We start from the raw sequence: 18,827 nt of genomic DNA, 5'->3' as shown, positions 1-18,827 counted from the left end.
CGGGTCATAGGTAGCTGAGAGACAGATGGTTGCAGACTTTGAGCTTCTGATAAGCCTTTCCAAAGGAGGCAATCAGGATATGCATCTATTTCAGTGAGCAGAGGGAAGGCTTTGAATAGAATGAGAGGCAGGTTTGTCCTGAGCAGTTCCCAGCTTGACTTTTCCCTTAGCTTAGTAATTTGGAGGCCAAAAGATTTTCCTTTCACATAGGAATTAGAAGTAATCTAGAGATGATTTAGAGTATACAGGAGGGTGTGCATAGGTTACTTGCAAATACTACAACATTTTACACAAGGGACTTAAGCATCCTTGAAGTTTGGTATTTTCTTTTTTTTTTTTTTTTTTTTTTGAGGCGGAGTCTCGGTCTGTCGCCCAGGCTGGAGTGCAGTGGCCGGATCTCAGCTCACTGCAAGCTCCGCCTCCCGGGTTCACGCCATTCTCCTGCCTCAGCCTCCCAAGTAGCTGGGACTACAGGCGCCGGCCGCCTCGCCCGGCTAGTTTTTTGTATTTTTTTTTTAGTAGAGACGGGGTTTCACTGGGTTAGCCAGGATGGTCTCAATCTCCTGACCTCGTGATCCGCCGGTCTCGGCCTCCCAAAGTGCTGGGATTACAGGCTTGAGCCACCGCGCCCGGCCGAAGTTTGGTATTTTCAAGGAGTCCTGGAACCAATCCTCCACAGTTACTGAAGGATGACTGTATGTATATGTGTATGCATATGTATATGTATATATATGTAAAGAGAGACAGAGAGAGAGAGATTGATTTTAAGAAGTTAACTCACGAGATTGTGGAAGCTCACAAGTCTAACATTCACTGGGTAGACTAGCAGGCTGCAGACCCAGGGAAGAGCTGCAGTTTGAGTCTAAAGACCACCTGCTGGTGGAATTCCTTCTTTTTCTGGAGAAGACAGTCTTTTTCATTATGAAGGCTTTCAACTGACTGGATGAGGTCCACCCACATGACAAAGTAATATAATCTGCTTTACTCAAAGGCTACTGATATAAATGTTAACCTCATCTAGAAAAAAATCCCTTCGCAGAAACATCTAGAATAATGCTTGACTAAATATCTGAGTACCATGGCCTAGCCAAGTTGACACATAAAATCAATCATCATAGAGCTATTTAAATTTAAAAATACCAGACGATACAAAAAAAGAAGTTTCATCCTCTTCCACCCCAAATCCAAATAGCTAGGAGCAAGCAATCTCAACATTTAGTAACATTTAGTCGCTTTTCTCAGAATTTCTGTGTTTAGCCAGCTAGATAAACAGAGAAAGATAAGAGAAAAGAAGGATATAATAAAAATGCTATTTTTAAGATTAAAGATTATAATTTAATATTTTTAAAAGGGAAAAAAGTAAAGTATAACTTCAAATGAATGTTTCTTTACAATAAAGTATGCATTCCTAAGAGATCCTTCTAGGGCTTAGTGAAAACATTATGTAAAACCATTAAGAAGTTGGTCATTTAGGGCTTTCTTTTTTTTCTTACATTTGTTTTAATTCTGGAGTCAATTTACTTCCTATTATGAAATATAAAAAATCAGTACAGCACATGACCTCCTGACTTCCTCCCTCTCTCCACTTTCCAAAATTTGTTATTTGTATTGTTATAAGTTTTACATGGTTAAGGTTTATAAAGCCTATGTGCTGACTATAATTTCTGCCATATTTCCTTTTAATTTTATATGTAAATGTAGTCAGTGCTCATTACCATTTCTTTTGCCAAGCCTTCTGCATTTCTGATCTCTTAGTTTTGATTCTTCTCTTGAGTAGCTAGATTTTGTCAACAAATCTTTATTTTTTCCCCCAAATCATTTTTTTTTTTTTTTTATGAAAGGTTCAGGAGTGTGGTATATATGGTGACTAACCATGCTTGTTTATCTGGAACTGTCAGGTTTCACACTGAGAGTCCCGTATTCTGAGCAGTCCCTCAGTCTCGGGCAAACTGCACACGGTGGTCTTTGTAGCTGTATCCCTTACATTCCTCTTTCACCTGTAAAACAGCCCCTTCTCTGAGAATGCAGGAAACTGCAGAGGCTGGAGACATGTGGGAACTGTGTGTAGGAGAAGGGGCTGTTCAGATGAAGGGAGATGAAGGGATTTGTGTTGGGGAAGAGGGCACATTCCAGGCAGAAGTAGGGACACATTTACTGCTGAGTTGAGAGAGAACACATTCTTTTTTTTTTTTTTTTTTTTGGAGACGGAGTCTCGCTCTGTCGCCCAGGCTGGAGTGCAGTGGCCAGATCTCAGCTCACTGCAAGCTCCGCCTCCCGGGTTTACGCCATTCTCCTGCCTCAGCCTCCCGAGTACTTGGGACTACAGGCGCCCGCCACCTCGCCCGGCAAGTTTTTTTGTATTTTTTAGTAGAGACGGGGTTTCACCGTGTTAGCCAGGATGGTCTCGATCTCCTGACCTCGTGATCCACCCGTCTCGGCCTCCCAAAGTGCTGGGATTACAGGCTTGAGCCACCGCGCCCGGCCTGAGAGAACACATTCTTATGTTCAAGGAGTAATGGCAAATTGAAGTGGCTGGAGCATAAGGTACATGAAACAGCATGTAAGAGATGCCACTAGGCCGGGGGCAGTGGCTCACACTGTAATCCCAGCACTTTGGTACGCCAAAGCAGGTGAATCACTTGAGGTCAGGAGTTTGAGATTAGCCTGGCCAACATGCCAAAACCCCGTCTCTACTGAAAATACAAAAATTAGCCAGGCGTGGTGGCGCACACCTGTAGTCCCAGCTACTCAGGAGTCTGAGGCAAGAGAGTTGTTTGAACCTGGGAGGCAGAGGTTGCAATGAGCCAAGATCTCACCACGGCACTTCAGCCTGGGTGGCAGAATGAGACTCCATCTCAAAAAAAAAAAAAAAAAAAAAAAAGAGAGAGAAATGCCACTGAACAGATAAGTTAGGACTAAATGGGGAGGACCTTTGCTTTGGCTGGAATGACTGCCACCCTGTCCTTAATTAACACTTTTACCCTAGAAAAGGGATGTTGAAGAGTTTAAAAGTTCTTGGGAGACTCACATATACTCAAATCAAAATGTTCTATATGCTACTGAAGGCCGTATCTTAAAACAAGAAAAGAAAATGCTCATATAGCACCTTATATCTTATGTCAGTTATTTGTTTCTTTCAGAATCATACTTGATATTTCCAGCTGATTGTGAGAATATTCTTCTACTTTGGGTTTTCTGTTTTGAAAAAAATTTATTTTTTTTGTAGAGAGAGTTTTGCTGTTTTGCCCAGGATGGTCTCAAACTACCGAGCTCAAGCGATCCTCTTGCCTCAGCCTCCCAAAGTGCTGGAACTTTTTTGGAGACAGGGTCTCACTCTGTGAGACCAGGCTGGAATGCAGTGGTGAGATTATGGCTCACCGTGGCCTAGAATTCCTGGGCTCAAGTGATCCTACTGCTTCAGTCTCCTAGTAGCAGGGACTGCAGGCCACCATGCCTGGCTAATTTTTAAATTTTTTGTAGAGATGGGTTTTTACCATGTTGTCCAGACTGGTCTCAAACTCCTGGGCTCAAATGATCCTCCTGCCTCAGCCTCCCAAAGTGCTGGGATTACAGGAGTGAGTCACCGCACCTGGTCAATTTTCCTTTCTTTTGTTTTTGAGACAGTCTCGCTCTGTCACCCAGGCTGGAGTGCAGTGGCACGATCACGACTCACTGCAGTCTCATACTCCTGGGATCAAGCCATCCTCCTACCTTAACTTCCCAAGTAGCTGGGACTACAGGCCACCATGCCTGGCTAATTTCTAAAGTTTTTGTAGAAGGCCAGGCATGGTGGTTTATGCCTGTAATCCTAACACTTTGGGAACCCAAGGTGAGGGGATTGCCTGAACTCAGGACTTGGAGACAAGGTTTCACCATGTTGCCAATGCTGGTCTTGAACTCCAGGGCTCAAGTGATCCTCCTGCCTCGGTCTCTCAAAGTGCTGGCATTACAGGGTGAGCCACTGCACCCACCCTTGATTTTCTTTTAAAGCCAGAAAAGCGAACAGCCTGGTTGAGAATTGGGGGCCAGTTAATCTTCCTTTCTCCTAAAGAAACCAAACCAGTCCAGCAACCTCTTTCCAGTATGTTAGCAATGTGGACAGAGGAGAGGACAAATATAGAAATCTAATGAAATAGTTCTTTTCTGAAAACATCGTTGTTTTAATTTTGTTTTGCTTTTAATCTGAGAGCAAACTTTCTGGCAGTGCCCTCCCATCGAGGAGTAAATAGTTGAGGGGTTGCTGGAGGGTGGTTGGCAGGAAGGCTGATTATGTTGACTCAGTTGACTGTGGTGTTTTCTGAATAGTAGAGCCCACAGAACTGCTCTCCCTGATTCTAGAACCCACACAAACAACCTGGGTTTGGGATTTAGGAAAAACAACAGGTTTTCAGGGTCCATGTACCCATAGAAAACTGTAGCTTCCTACTTTTAAAAAAAATCGGTGTTGAGTATATAGTTGGTATATTTTTTCTCAAAATAGCAAATCCATTTGAGAAACCAACAATTTAATAATTTAATGTTTTTTTAAAAATTGAAATATCTGGCAAATGATTAAACATGGCCAACTTAGAGGCAACTTTTCAATCTTAGTGAAAGGGCTGATTTGGATAGAAATCAACAAAATTGTCAGGAGGGGCCACAAGTGAGGAAGAGGGAAGAAGCTACTGGAAAAAAAAACGAAAGGAAAGCAGTTACCAGGGACAACGTCTCCATTAGTCACAGTGGGCAGAGTGCCTGGGGCCGACAATACTTTCAGAGGCCTACAGAAAGTGATTTCATTTTTATTTCTGTTAAAATCAGAAGGAAAAAAATGAATATATTAGAACGAACTCAGCCTGGATTATATTTGTGTTTACACTAATGCAGTTGTGAAACGCAATTTTTATTGTTTCTTCTTAAGGAGGAAGGAGCCCACAGAGGCAACGTGGTTGGGGCCTGAGAAAGTCCTCATGTGGCCCTGGCAGTTACTAAATAGGTTGGCTCAAAAGCCTAAAAAAATATAGCCCTGTGTTTAATGAAATGTCTTCAGTGACGTTAACATTGATAGCATCCACATTTCCCTAGCTGAGTGGGCCCCGTCTACAGACTACAGGATCTCAGCCCACCTTTTAAAGCTTCCCTAGCCATAACTAGAGACCCCTTCCAAGTGCTTGCTACCAAGGCCAATCAGATTTTTCTTTCTTTTTTTTTTTTGAGATGAGAGTCTCACTCTGTCACCCAGGCTGGAGTGCAGTAGGGCCCTCTTGGTTCACTGCAAGCTCCGCCTCCTGGGCTCAAGCAATCCTCCTGCCTCAGTCCCCCTAGTAGCTGGGACCACAGGCACGTGCTGCCATGCTCAGCTAATTATTGTTGGTTTTTTTTTGGGGGGGGTTGTTTTTGGTTTTTTTTTTTGAGATGGAGTCTTGCTCTGTTGCCAGGCTGGAGTGCAGTGGTGCGATCTGGGCTCACGGCAGCCTCTGCCTCCCAGGTTCAGGTGATTCCCCTGTCTCAGCCTCCTGAGTAACTGGGACTACAGGTGCTGCCACCACACCTGGTTAATTTTTATTTTATTTTATTTTAGTAGAGATGGGGTTTCACCATGTTGTTAGACTGGTCTCAAACTCCTGATCTCAGGTGATCCACCCACACTGGACTCCCAAAGTGCTGGGATTACAGGCGTTAGTTAGCCACCGCGCCCAGCCCCAATCAGATTTTTCTGTGCTGTTCCTTTCCACTGCTGAGAAGCCTTGTTAGGAGATGCCTCCCTCATTAGTATTACTTTAGCTGGTGTCTGTTTCAGCCCTTTTATCTAGGTGCTGTTACCAAACTTTCAGTTCCTCCTGGTGCCCAAACAGCACTGGAGAACCTTCCATCCCAACCCAGTGTTAAAATCTGTGCTGCAGGCACCCAGGAAGGGGGAGGTTTCTCCGTCTATAAATCAGGGTGGTATGTTTCACTGAAGTCCAGAAACATCTGTGCTTATACCTGGAGCCTCCCAAAGTCCTTCATGTAAATAGTAACTCCAGTGAATTACTGGTCTCTGAGCCTGGGCTAAGGAACAGACAACGTCCTATCTTCCACTCTCCCATTCATTCCTGTCTCTTGTCCCAAGGCATCCAAAGACTTTTTCCTCCAATGTTCCATTCTTCCAGGAAAATGCACACATACCACTTTGGTGCTGTCCCACACAATGCAGAGATTTGTTTTTTATTATATACACATGTATAAAGCCAAGTATTTCAAAAACAAATATCCATTTTCAATTTTTTTTTTTTTTTAATATAGAGACAAGGTCTCTCTCTGTTGCCCGGATTGGTCTCAAACTCCTGCGCTCAAGCGATACTCCTGTCTTGGCTTCCCAAAGTATTGGGATTACGGATGTGAGCCATCCCACCTGGCCCATTTTCAAATATTTCAAAAGCAGTTAAGAGCATAGATATATAGTTTATCTGAAACAAAGCATCATCAACATTGTCAATGCAGTATATAATTAATATGGCCTCTTTTACCATTTATTTTAAGTTCTGGTAAACAATTTCGATCCATCATATCTAACAGAAAATGTGCAGATGATAGTTCTAGAACTATAGTGAGGAGATAAAGAAAGGATGTTGTGTTGGAGGGTAAAGTTCAAGTGGTTTTGCCCCAGGCACCTTCGGAGAAATAGTCAAGAAAAACAGGGTAAAGATAAACTGGAAATGGAAATTTCTGGATATGCTTTTACTTATGAAGAATATAATAGGGGGCCCAGCACAGTGGCTCGTGCTTGTAATCCCAGCACTTAGGGAGGCCAAGGTGGGAGAATCACTTGAGCCGAGGAGTTAGAGACTAGCCTGGGCAACATAGCGAGACCTCATCTCTACAAAAATAAAAATTAAAAACTTAGCCACATGTGGTGGTCCCAGCTACTTGGGAGGCTGAAGTAGGAGGATCACTTGAGCCTGGGAGGTCGAAGCTGTAGTGAGCTATGATTCCCATCACTACACTTCAGCCTGGGTGACAGATCGAGATCCTCTGTCTCAAAAAAAAAGAATATAACAGCTATCATCACAGCCTGGGAAGTCAGTCACTTTGCCCTGAGGCACGTTCTGTGTTCGAGGCAGGGATAGGAGGCTGAACCCTCAACCACCTGCTTTCCTATTCAGCCACTGAGGCCTTCTGTGGCCTCCCCAGAGACCTGTGAAACACTTGGGAGACCATTATTACAGCAGTTCTCAACCAGGCCAAGTTTTTCCCTTTGGAGGCATTTCAAAATATTTAATGATCTTTTAAAAATTGTATGTAAACTGTTTTCTTTTAGTGGGCAAGGTCAAAGAATGCTAAAAGTCTTGCAAGGTAGGGATAGTTGGGCAAAAGAAAGATTTTTCTCTTACCCAAAAATACCAATAACACCCCTATTGAGATGCATTTGTAAACAACTGGGGAATTTGATTGAAGGATTTTTTTTTTTTGAAACGGAGTCTTGCTCTGTCACCCAGGTTGGAGTGCACTGGTACGATCTTAGCTCACTGCAACCTCTGCCTCCCAGGTTTAGGTGATTCTCTTGCCTCAGCCTCCCAAGTAACTGGGATTACATGCACCTACCACTGCACCTGGCTAATTTTTGTATTTCTAGTAGAGACGGGGTTTTGCTATGTTGGCCAGGCTGGTCTGAAACTCCTGACTTCAAGTGATCCACCTGCCTCAGATCCCAAAGTGCTGGGATTATAGGCAGGAGCCCCCACACCTGGCCTGATTGAAGGAATTTCTTTCTTGCTATTGTGTTTAACTCCTGTACAGGTGTTCCACATATGGAAGGATGAGATGTGATATTAGCTGATATGATTTCCTACATTCACTTTTTTGCCCCATGAAAAGTACAGAGATGCCCTCCCTCCAGGTTCCTCATGGCTCAGAAGTAGCATGAGAGAAGATTATATTGGTCTGGAATGGTGCATGAAAGAATCAGAAGACCTCACCGGGGATCCTAAACAAGGATAAAGGGATGTGCATCAAAGGAATGAACAGTGTCTGTCCTTACAGGGAATTGGGTAAGAACACAGTGAATTGATTCAAGTCAGTTTGGTCATGCTCAACCCTTAGATTGTTTCTGTTAGCAGATAGGAGACACTAAAGAAATTTTAGGGAGTGAGATTTAGCTGTGTTTTATAATCTCCCTATCAGGTTATAGGAAAGAAATCTTAGGTCGAAGTCTGTCATCCACATAGGTGTTTACTATGTGAACATTCATTAGTCACCACCAAGGAGTTGATACTGTCCTGTTGGTGTAATGAAATTCTAGCTCTGTACCCTTTTAGGTGATCCAGTCACACACTGCATGAAATGCTTACAAGTAGCACACAAGAGCACTTCAGAAGCAGGAGTCCCTTCCAACTGGCATCATTCAGAAATCCTCCTATACCAACAGCTGCTTGTAGGACAACTCAGGGATCAAGACAAATTTTAGGTCTCCCTTAATTCTTACACCCCCGCCTGTACAAGAGTTAGGAGTCTCTTTAAGGTATTTTTAGCCAGTCCTCATATTTGGAATACCTGTAGCATCACAAATGAGAGCTCGTTTCTAAGAATCAAGCTAAATAACCGCTTCCTAACAAAAGTTACTAGTTTCTCCAATGAAATCCCTTTTCTGACATTCAGTATGTTTAATAGCAAAGTGTTAGTTTGATGAAGCCATCTCTAGGATGGAAACTTTTCTGATTTAATGCAAACTGATCATGCCTTAATTATGCATTATAAATTACCTGAAGGCTTGGGCTTCATCTAAATAACAGATATCGGCCAGGCGTGGTGGCTCACACCTGTAATCCCAGCACTTTGGGAGGCCGAGGTAGGTGGATCACCCGAGGTCAGGGGTTCGAGACCAGCATGGCCAACATAATGAAACCCCATACAGATACAAGATATCACGATGAATATGCCGAGATCTTTTTAAATAAGCGACAGTCACTGTAACACAGTGGAATCTGCATGGGTCCCAGTGCTATGGGGGCCAAGTGAGACCTGCACCTGCAGTTCAGTCACCGCTTAAAATTCCCGGGTACCATGCAGATGCTAAGGAAACATCTGGAGCCGAAGGCCAGCAGAGGACTGAGAGACCCGAAGGCCAGCAGAGGACTGAGAGACCCGGAAGCAACGTGACTGCCTCTTCCCACTCAGTTATTGGCAGGAATTAAGAGCCATGTGAGGGGGAAAGGAGACTGGAAAGAGAAACCTTGGAAGAAGGGCTACTGCGAATGGAGTAGCCACTTAACACTGAATAATGTTTTTTAATCAATTTTTTTGGACTTGAACTATTAACAAAATTAAAAAAAAAAGATTTACAGAATTAACCAAATTAAATGTTTCTTTCAGATAGAAAGGTGTGATGGTTAATACTGAGTGTCAACTTGATTGGATTGAAGGTGCAAAGTATTGTCCTGGGTGTGTCTGTGAGGGTGTTGGCAAAGGACACTCACATGTGAGTCAGTGGACGGGGAGAGGCAGACCCACACTCCAGCTGGGTGGGTACCAGCTGATCAGCCGCCAGCATGGCTAGAATAGAGCAGGCAGGAGAAGATGGAAGGCGAGACTTGCTGAGTCTTCTGGCCTCCGTCTTTCTCCTGTGCCGGATGCTTCCTGCCCTTGAACATCAGACTCCAAGTTCTTCAGCTTTTGGACTTTTGGACTTATGCCATTAGTTTGCCAGGGCCTCTTGGGCTTTTGGCCACAGACTGAAGGCTGAACTGTCACAGGCTTCCTTACTTTTGAGGTTTTGGAACTCGGACTGGCTTCCTTGCTCCTCAGCTTGCAGACAGTCTGTTGTAGGACTTCACCTTGTGATCGCGTGTCAATTCTCCTAATAAGCTCCCCTTCATATATACATCTATCCTATTAGTTCTGTCCCTCTAGAGAACCCTGACTAATACAAAAGGGAAGTCATGGTCTTCTACATTAAGTCTGAGTTATTTCAAAATAAAGTTATATTTTCGTACCCCTGAATTTTGTGGACTGATGTGACTATGAAATTATTTCTGTTACAAAGTGATTGAATATTTAAGCATATAGAATCTGTTCAGGCTCAAATGCCCTGAAAGTCAGAGTCATGCACGAGGAATGAGTTCATCTATCATGTCTGACACCAGAGTCCCACCAGCAACTTAAGAGGAGACACTGCCTTTGAATGTGAAACTGAGACTGTAGCTTCAAAGAGAAATCTGGCTAAGGAGCTATTTATGGAGTGACCTGGCCCTAAAAGCATGAACATAGGAGCATCTCAAGGCAAATATTACATGAAAAGAGAAACAGGTAGCGGTGCTTGAATCGGAAACCCCCTTCAGAAATTGGTTTCTTATACTTTCTGTACTTATTTAGTTTCCATCGTCTCTTGTGATGTTTGGCACAGTGTTTGTAAAAATTCCAGCTGTGCTAAGGGACATCAAGAAAAGCAAGTGTGTTTCTGCCTGCTTGAGAGACCCAGACGGAAATTTTGCTCTGTAGGTTTGTGGATGGCTATGAGCACGAGGAAAGCGATTCCACAGGCAGGGAGTAGAACTCGGGGACACAGATGGGTCCTTATCTGTCAAATTCTTCCTCATGGAGTTGGTTTTGCTCCCATTTAAAATTGCGTAAGAAATTGTTATTCATGGCAGAAACATTTGAAACTCAAACGAAACGTTTAAAAAAAGGAAAGAATCCCTTGTAACCTCCTTACCCAGTGGTAACAATTGTTACCATTTTAAAGTACACCTTTACAGATCTGTTTTTATACATTTGCATATGTGTAAATATTTCAAAACCAGAATCACACTGTATATATTCCTTTGCAATGTGTTCTTATTTAACTCATTGTATTGTGAACTTTTCATGTCAATAAACATTTGTCTATTCCAGTGGTTCTCAAACTTGAGGATGCATCAGAATCACTTAAAAAGCTTGATAAAGGCCCAGCGCAGTGGCTCACGCCTGTAATCCCAGCACTTTGGGAGACTGAAGTGGGTAAATCGCTTGAGGCCAGGAGTTGGAGACCCGCCTGGCCAACATAGCAAAACTCCATCTTTACTAAAAATTCAAAAATTAGCTGGGTGTGGTGGCGTGCACCTGTAATCCCAGCTACTCGGGAGGCTGAGGCTTGAGAATCCTTTGAACCCTGGAGGTGGAGGTTGCAGTGAGCTGAGATTGTACCACTGCACTCCAGCCTGGACCACAGAGTGAGACTCTGTTTCAAAAAAAGAAAGAAAGAAAAAAAAACCGCTTGATAAAGCACAGGTTGCTGGTCTCCTACTTTAGTAGTTCTAAGTTAGGGTCTGAAAATTGCATTTCAGACAAGGTTATTTATTTTTTTTCTTTTTTGTTGTTGTTTCTTGAAACAGGGTCTTGTTCTGTCACCCAGGCTGGAGTGCAGTGGTGTGATCATGACTCACTGCAGACTTGACCTCCTGGGCTCAAGTTACCCTCTCATTTCAGCCTTCTGAGTAGCTGGGGCTGCAGGTGTGTGCCACCATGCCTGGCTAATTTTGTTTATTTTTTGTAGAGACAAGGTCTCATTATGTTGCTTAGGCTTGTCTCGAACTCTTGGACTCAAGCCATCTTCCCCTCTTGGCCTACCAAAGTGCTAGGATTACAGGTGTGAGTGAGCCATCACCCCCAGCCAAACAAGGTAATGTTGTTGCTACTGGTCGGGGCGCACACTTGGAGAAGCTAGGGTCATCTGTTAATAGATCATTAGGTAATATAATTTGTGGGTTTTCTATTGGTTTTTTGGAGACAGTAAATGGAGATTTTGTAACAAGGGCTTGATACACAGTGATAGAGTAATAATAAAATTGCAATTTATCATTTCTTTCATGGTAACAATTTGAGGACTGAATAAAAGCTTTTGGGACTAAAATTAGATGTTCAAAAAAAAATAAGTAAATAGGCCCCAGGCATAGCACTGAAAGCGCTGTCTAGTGTTCGTAAGTGCAGGAAGGCTGTGACGTGCCTTACAGGGAGAAAATGTGTGTTAGATGAGCTTTGTTCAGGCATGACTTACAGTTCAATGTGAATGAGTCAACAATCGTGTACACCTAAAAAGGAAGGGGCCATTTCCCAGTTGGGTGTGACGCTGCTCCAGAAAGCGCTAAAGTAACATCTACAGTTGCATGTTAGATCTACAAATAAGATGGAAGAGTGGCTAAATGGGTGTATTCATGAGATGATGACAGATTAAAAAGAAAAAAAAAAAAAAAAAGCACAGTGGACAGCATTGCTGTGAGGCTGAAAGCCAAAGAAATTTATGGAAAAATGTTAAACCCTTTGTGGCTAGTGCTGGCTGGCCCACACATTTCGAAAGGCGACGAAGCATGGAAAAATGTTAAACCTGTGGGAGGGGTAGGTTCTGCAGGTCACAATGCTGCGGAACAGATTTTTAAATGTTTGCTCAGTGTTCTACGGGAAAAGGTTATGTGGAAGAGACGATTTTCAACCCTGGTGAGACTGGCTTGTTTTACAAGGAAGTTGGAAAATGAACCTATAGAATGCAAATGGCATTTCAATTGACAAAAATGTAGTGACCAGAGGTTCTCAGGAGCCTCACCTTATATTTCCCCTTGTGGCAATAGTCCAATATTCACTAATTTAGTGTTTGCTATGAGTTTATAGAACATAACTACCATGAATAATAAGAAGTGATCATACCTGGTTGGCTGCGTGGTGGCTCATGCCTGTAATCTCAGCACTTTGGGAGGCCGAGGTGGGAGGATTGCTTGAGCCCAGGAGTTCAAGGCCAGTCTGGACAACATAGTGAGAACCCGTCTCAATTAAATATATGTGTACATATATGTATCTTTTTATAAAAAGAATGAATCATACCTGCTTCACCCTCAAAGATTTTAAAACATAAGGTAGAGCCCAGACATCTATGTTTTTATCAACCCTTTTATTTGATTTTGAAGCAGTCTAGTATTTGAAAATTATTTTTAATATACTGTATCTTGTTTCCTTATATTTCCAAAAGCCTGTCATATTGTCACAGGTATCACTGACCATCTTTTTTTTTTTTTTTTTTTTTTTGAGATGGAGTCTCACTCTGTCACCCAGGCTAGAGTGCAGTGGCATGATTTCGGCTCACTGCAACCTCCGCCTCCCAGGTTCAAGTGATTTTCCTGCCTCAGCTTCCTGAGTGGCTGGGATTACAGGTGCGCACCATCACACCAGGCTAATTTTTGTATTTTTAGTAGAGATGGGGTTTCACCACATTGGTCAGGCTGGTATCGAACTTCTGACCTCATGATACACCTGCCTCAGCCTCCCAAAGTGCTGGGATTACAGGTGTGAGCCACCGCGCCTGGCCAATATTACTGCTTTTTTTTTTCCTGGGTTAATGGAATCTAATGGGGGACTCCTTGGCCTGCCTCACACAAGGATTGTTTTTAACCTCCTGTGATTGACTAGAAAGGAAGTAGGCTGGGTGACTTTTTTTTTTTTTTTTAACACTGGTTGATTCCTAAGAGAAATCACATCTGCTTTTTGAGCCATCCTGCATTCACCCATCCATCTTTTCACTCATCAGATTTAAGGCCCATATGAGCAGTAATCATGAATATTTGGTTCACCTAGGTAAAGCTGTACCTAGTCCGTAATTTTCACATAGTAAACACTCTGCCAAGACAGGCACTGTGATGGAAATGAAATTATTCCTATAAATCAGGAGTTCTCAAGCAGGGATGATTTTACCCCCCGAGAGACATTTCACAATGTCTGCAGGCATCTTTATCACAATGATGGTGCCTTGGGGTGGGGCTGGGGTTGCCACCGGCATCTAACGGGTAGAGACCAGGGATGCTGTCAAACATTCATAATGCACAGGACAGCCTCAACTCCCACAACAAAGAATTATCTAGCCCAATATGTCAATAGTGCCCAGGTGGAGGGAAACGTTCTTAAATGGCTGTAACAATTATAGTAGGCAACTTTTCATCCTCTGCCATTGCACTCCAGGCAGATTCAACTGTTAAGTGACACAGCAGTACTGAATCACGTCTCTCCCCACAGCCCACCTACCATGCAAAGTTATGAGGAAAGATTCCTGGGGAAGGCTTTCCTCTCTCCTGTGCCACTGGTTCGTTGTTGTTCTCCTAAGTAAAAAATGCGTACATTATTTTTTCAAGTATTTGAACTCATACTCTTCCCTATTTTCACTCTCTATCCCTATTTCCTTGTTTGCAGTTCATGCAAAGTGGAGTCCGGCTTCCTAGGAAACAGGTGTACCCTGACCTCCCTCATGCCGATTCTAGAAATGGCTTGGGAAAGAATGCAGCTGGAGACCCACAAAAGTGCACTGTCTCTGGCTCGTCGTTCTTCCTTCTCTTCTCCTGGTGAACAGAAGTAACTTCGACCTACCTTCCTGAGCCCCCAGCTCTGTAACCACACATGAGGGATCAGTTCCTCCCAGTTCCACCCAGTTATTTCAGTCACATGCTTAGGCAGTGAGGAAAGGACATCAGATTCCTAAAGATCAAATTTCCTGAACAGAAATATTTGTGGACAGGAAAAAAACCTGACAGGACGCTTTAATTCAGGTGCAGCATTTAGTTTTCAGTAAGGTTTTATTTCACAGGGAGAATAAAGACAAGCTGAATTCAGCCAAATTATAAAAGGTTATCAGTAAGTCTGTATATTTCCCCCTCGACTGTTATGATTTCTATTTGAGGAAAAAAAAATCTGAAATTATTTTTTCCCTTAAGAGTGGCTAATCGAAATTAAGCAAATTAATTGACTTTATCGATTTATTAGGTTGGTGCAAAAGTAATTGTGGGTTTTGCCATTAAAAGTTGCAACAACAGCCAGGCGCGGTGGCTCACACCTGTAATCCCAGCACTTTGAGAGGCTGAGGTGGGCAGATCACCTGAGGTAAGAAGTTAAAGACCAGTCTGGGCAACACGGTGAAACCCCATCTCTACTAAAGACACAAAAATTACCCAGGCATTGCCTGTAGTCCCAGCTACTAGGGAGGCTGAGGTAGGAAAACCACTTGAACCGAGGAGACGGCGGTTGCAGTGAACTGAGACGGCGCCACTGCACTCCAGCCTGGGTGGCAGAGCAAGACTCCATCTCAATAAATAAATAAAAGTGGGGAGGTAATACTGGGGACAGGAAGGGTAGAGGATATATGGGAATATGAAAATTCTCTGTACTTTTCACTTAATTTTGCTGTGAACTTAAAACTGTTCTAAAGAATAAAGTTGATTTTTTTTTTTTTTAAATCACACATATGTACACAAGTAAGTTCAATGGCCTATTTTAGATGATGGTGATTAATTCTGTCTAGGATACTATGGAAGCCAAAGAAAAGAGTGGACATTTATGCAAGGCCGTGGGGGACAGAGATGGTCCGAAAAGATCTCCTAGGCCAGGCGCAGTGGCTCACACCTGTAATCCCAGCACTGTGGGAGGCTGAGGCGGGCAGATCACTGGAGGTCAGGAGTTCGAGACCAGCCTGGCCAACATGGTGAAACCCCCGTCTCTACTGAAAATACAAAAATTAGCCAGGTGCGATGGTGGGTGCCTGTAGTCCCAGCTACTCAGGAGGCTGAGGCAGGAGACTCTCTTGAACTCAGGAGGCAGAGGTTGCAGTGAGCCAAGATTGCACCACTGCATTCCAGCCTGGGCGACAGAGAGAGACTGTCTCAAAAACACACACACACACACACACACAAACAAAAACCCTCATGGAGGTGGTGATATCTGAGCTGAATGTTGAAAGGTGAGGGTGTTCTAGTCTGAAAGCCTGAAGAAATATGTTCTAGCAGACTGCAGTGTGAATTAAGACCTTTTCTGATGGAAGTGCTTAAAAAAACCACTCTCTCTTAAACAATAAAATGTATTGGATTCTATCAATGAAAAGGCTTGGGCTCAGCTTGCTCCAGGGCTTGCAGGACGGCCCCATGACATAGTTTGTATCTTCCCATTTCTCCTCAGTGTTGGTTAATTCTCCTGTTTCCTGTAAGATGAGTGCAACCATCCCAGCACCTTCTTAGTCTCAGTTCACATGAAGTGGGGATAATGCAAACAGGCTGAAAGTGAGGGAAGACACTGTTTCCCCAGGCTACTGTTTTTATTAGATGGATGATGAGTAGATACCAGGAGTAAAAACCCCAAATGAGCGCTATTCATGAAGACTTGAAACAGCATGTGTGGTGCAGGCATGGGTAGAGCATCCTATACAATGAAGAAGCCTGGAGGGGTGGGACTGAGGCCAGACCATGGAGGGTTCTGTGTACTATTTGAAGAAATCAAGATTTTTATGTTTTAGGCAACAGGAAATCTTTGAAAAAGTTTATGCAAGAGTGTTCAATTATCACATTTTCATTTCTGATAGAACTCTGACTGTGGAAGGTGCTGTGTGACTTGGCCAAATAATTTGACCTCTCTAAGCTGCTTCAGTGTCTACATTTGTATAATGTGGACAATAATAGTGCCAATACCATAGGATTATGGCGAACTTTAATGTGATAGTATTTGTAAAATGCTGAGGACAGTGCTTGGCATCTAATGAGAACTAAATATTTGCTGCTACTAATATTGTAACTATTGTTATTATTGTTGCTGTTGTTATCAGAGTGGAAGAGTTTGAGATAGGAGGCATGGAGGTGACAGGCAAAACCATCTACACTCACACAGTTTGCTATCTTCATCAGCAGAACTTTCCTATTCCAGAAACTCTCACCCTGGAAGGTAAAACTTGCAAATAACTTCCTTTTTTTCACTCCAGGAACATCTTCAGAGTTACATCAATAAAAAGCAATTTATATTCCAAGACTGTTTGAACTCTTTTCCTCAAAATCCTCACTTTGCTGCGTCTTCTAATCTTAAACTATTTAATCATGATTATTTGCCAAGACCCCACATTGTCAGACTCACCTTCATCAGCATCCGAAACCTCCTAAACAGTGCGATCGGGTCATCCTCTCACCGAAATGTTACCAAGACTCTAAAGACGGAGCTCTCTGTTACTTCAGTGAGCAATAGACTCCGCTTTGTCTTATGATCAGATTGTTTTGGTGATATTTTCAGGAAGCCGGCATTCAAGAGCAGGCAGCTCAGAAACTGGCAACGGTCCAGGTGAAAGATGGTAAGAGATGAACAGGGCTCGATGACAAGACAGGAGCATGTGAATGGAGTCACTGTGAAGGAGAGAGGTCTTAGTAACTGGGTGTGAGGAGGAGACAGGAACATTCAAGGACACTGCTCAGTTTGGCACCTTCGGTACCTGGATAGACTGTAGAAGGAATTTCCAAAGTAGAAGCTGCAAAGTTTGTTAGGTGTAATTCAGGATATGTATTCACATGTGATAACGGGAACCAGCTTTATTAAACTTATGCTGATTTCTAACCATCCACCGTCAAGACCGCTTCAGAGGTAGGTGACCTGGCGGCAAATAGTTTGGGTTAGGCTTCTCAGGTTCCATAAGAGGATGTCTTCCAATGCCCTGCTCAGTTATAATTCTCTTCTTAATCCGGAACTTCACCTATTGGTGCCCAACACTCTAAGTGTGAGTGTATCACCTGTATGTGGCTAAGCCTATTTGTGACTCCCCTGTTCTTTCTGTTTGCCTGTGTAGGCACATTTCTGAATTGCTAATGCCCATAAAACACAAATTCCATTTTAAAGCACTGATGTAGATTATACTGGATATTTAGGGGGAAGATAAAGATGAGATGACCAACTTATTCTGGTTTTAGCATCCGAAATCCAGCATCCCAGAAACCTCCACAGTCCAGGGCAAATTGAGGTGATTGATCACCTAAGATAAAGAAGAAGGTTAAAACCACCCTTCAAATCTCCTTTCATTGGGAAGTTTATAGGAATAAATATTGACCGAGCAGCAAATATCGAGGCCAAGCATGGTGGCTTATGCCTGTAATCCCAGCACTTTGAGAGGCTGAGATGGGAGGATTGCTTGAGCCCAGGAGTTTGAGACAAACCTGGGCAACATAGGGAGACCTCATCTCTACAAAAGCTAAGAAATAAGGTGGGCATGGTGGCATGTGCCTGTGGTCCCAGTTACCTGGGAGGCTAGGGTGGAAGGATTGCTTGAGCTCAGGAGGTCGACGCTGCAGTGAGCCATGATCACACCTTGCCCTTCTGCCTGGGCAACACAGCAAGACCCTGTCTTTCTTTTCCCTGCCCTCCCCTCTCCTCCCCTTTTCTTTTCTTTTCTTGTCCTCCCTCCCCCCTCCCTCCCTCCCTTCCTTCCTTCTTTCCTTCCTTCTTTCCTTCCTTTCCTTCCTTCCTCCCTCCCTCCCTCCCTTCCTTCCTTCCTTCTTTCCTTCCTTCCTTTTTTCCTTCCTTCCTTCCTCCCTCCCTTCCTTCCTTCCTCTTTCTTTTCTTATTCTTTCTTTCTCTCTTTCTTTCTTTCCCTGTCTTTTCTCTCTCTCTCTTTCTTATTTTTCTTTCTCTTTTATTGATGGAGTCTCGCTCTGTCACCCAGGCTGGAGGGCAGTGGCGCAATCTCAAAGAGCTGGGATTACAGGCGTGAGCCACTGCGCCCCACCTGCATTTCTTGTTTAAAAAAAGATGTGCTGGCTGGGCACGGTGGGTCACGCCTGTAATCCCAGCATTTTGGGAGGCCGAGGCAGGTGGATTGCTTGAGCTCGTAAGTTCGAGACCAGCCTGGGCAGCACGGCGAAACCTCATTTCTATTAAAAAAACAAAAACAAAAATTAGCCAAGCACGGTGACACATACCTGTGGTTTGAGCTACTCTGGAGGCTGAGGTGGGAGGATTGCTGAGCCCAGAAAGTCAAGGCTGCAGTGAGCCGTGATCATGCCTCTGTACTCCAGCCTGGGCAATGGAGTGAGACCCTGTCTCAAAAATAAAGAGAAGATGTG

General features: G+C 43.5%; 1 long non-coding RNA gene across 1 annotated transcript in view; it reads right to left on the bottom strand.

The window, feature by feature from the left end:
- Window positions 1–18,827, bottom strand: part of LOC106993801 (uncharacterized) — a 34,165-nt gene extending 15,338 nt beyond the window's left edge. Inside the window, exons 1-5 of the long non-coding RNA XR_013404892.1 lie at window positions 18,684–18,827; window positions 17,207–17,364; window positions 16,858–17,120; window positions 13,999–14,072; window positions 12,634–12,726 (exon numbers count right to left, since the gene is read on the bottom strand). This is a non-coding gene — a long non-coding RNA (uncharacterized LOC106993801). The remainder of the gene's footprint in view (window positions 1–12,633; window positions 12,727–13,998; window positions 14,073–16,857; window positions 17,121–17,206; window positions 17,365–18,683) is intronic.

The sequence above is a fragment of the Macaca mulatta genome, chromosome 15 (assembly GCF_049350105.2).
Source record: "Macaca mulatta isolate MMU2019108-1 chromosome 15, T2T-MMU8v2.0, whole genome shotgun sequence".
In the NCBI taxonomy this organism is placed as follows: Eukaryota; Metazoa; Chordata; class Mammalia; order Primates; family Cercopithecidae; genus Macaca; species Macaca mulatta.
This window is presented reverse-complemented; position numbering and strand designations above follow the sequence as displayed.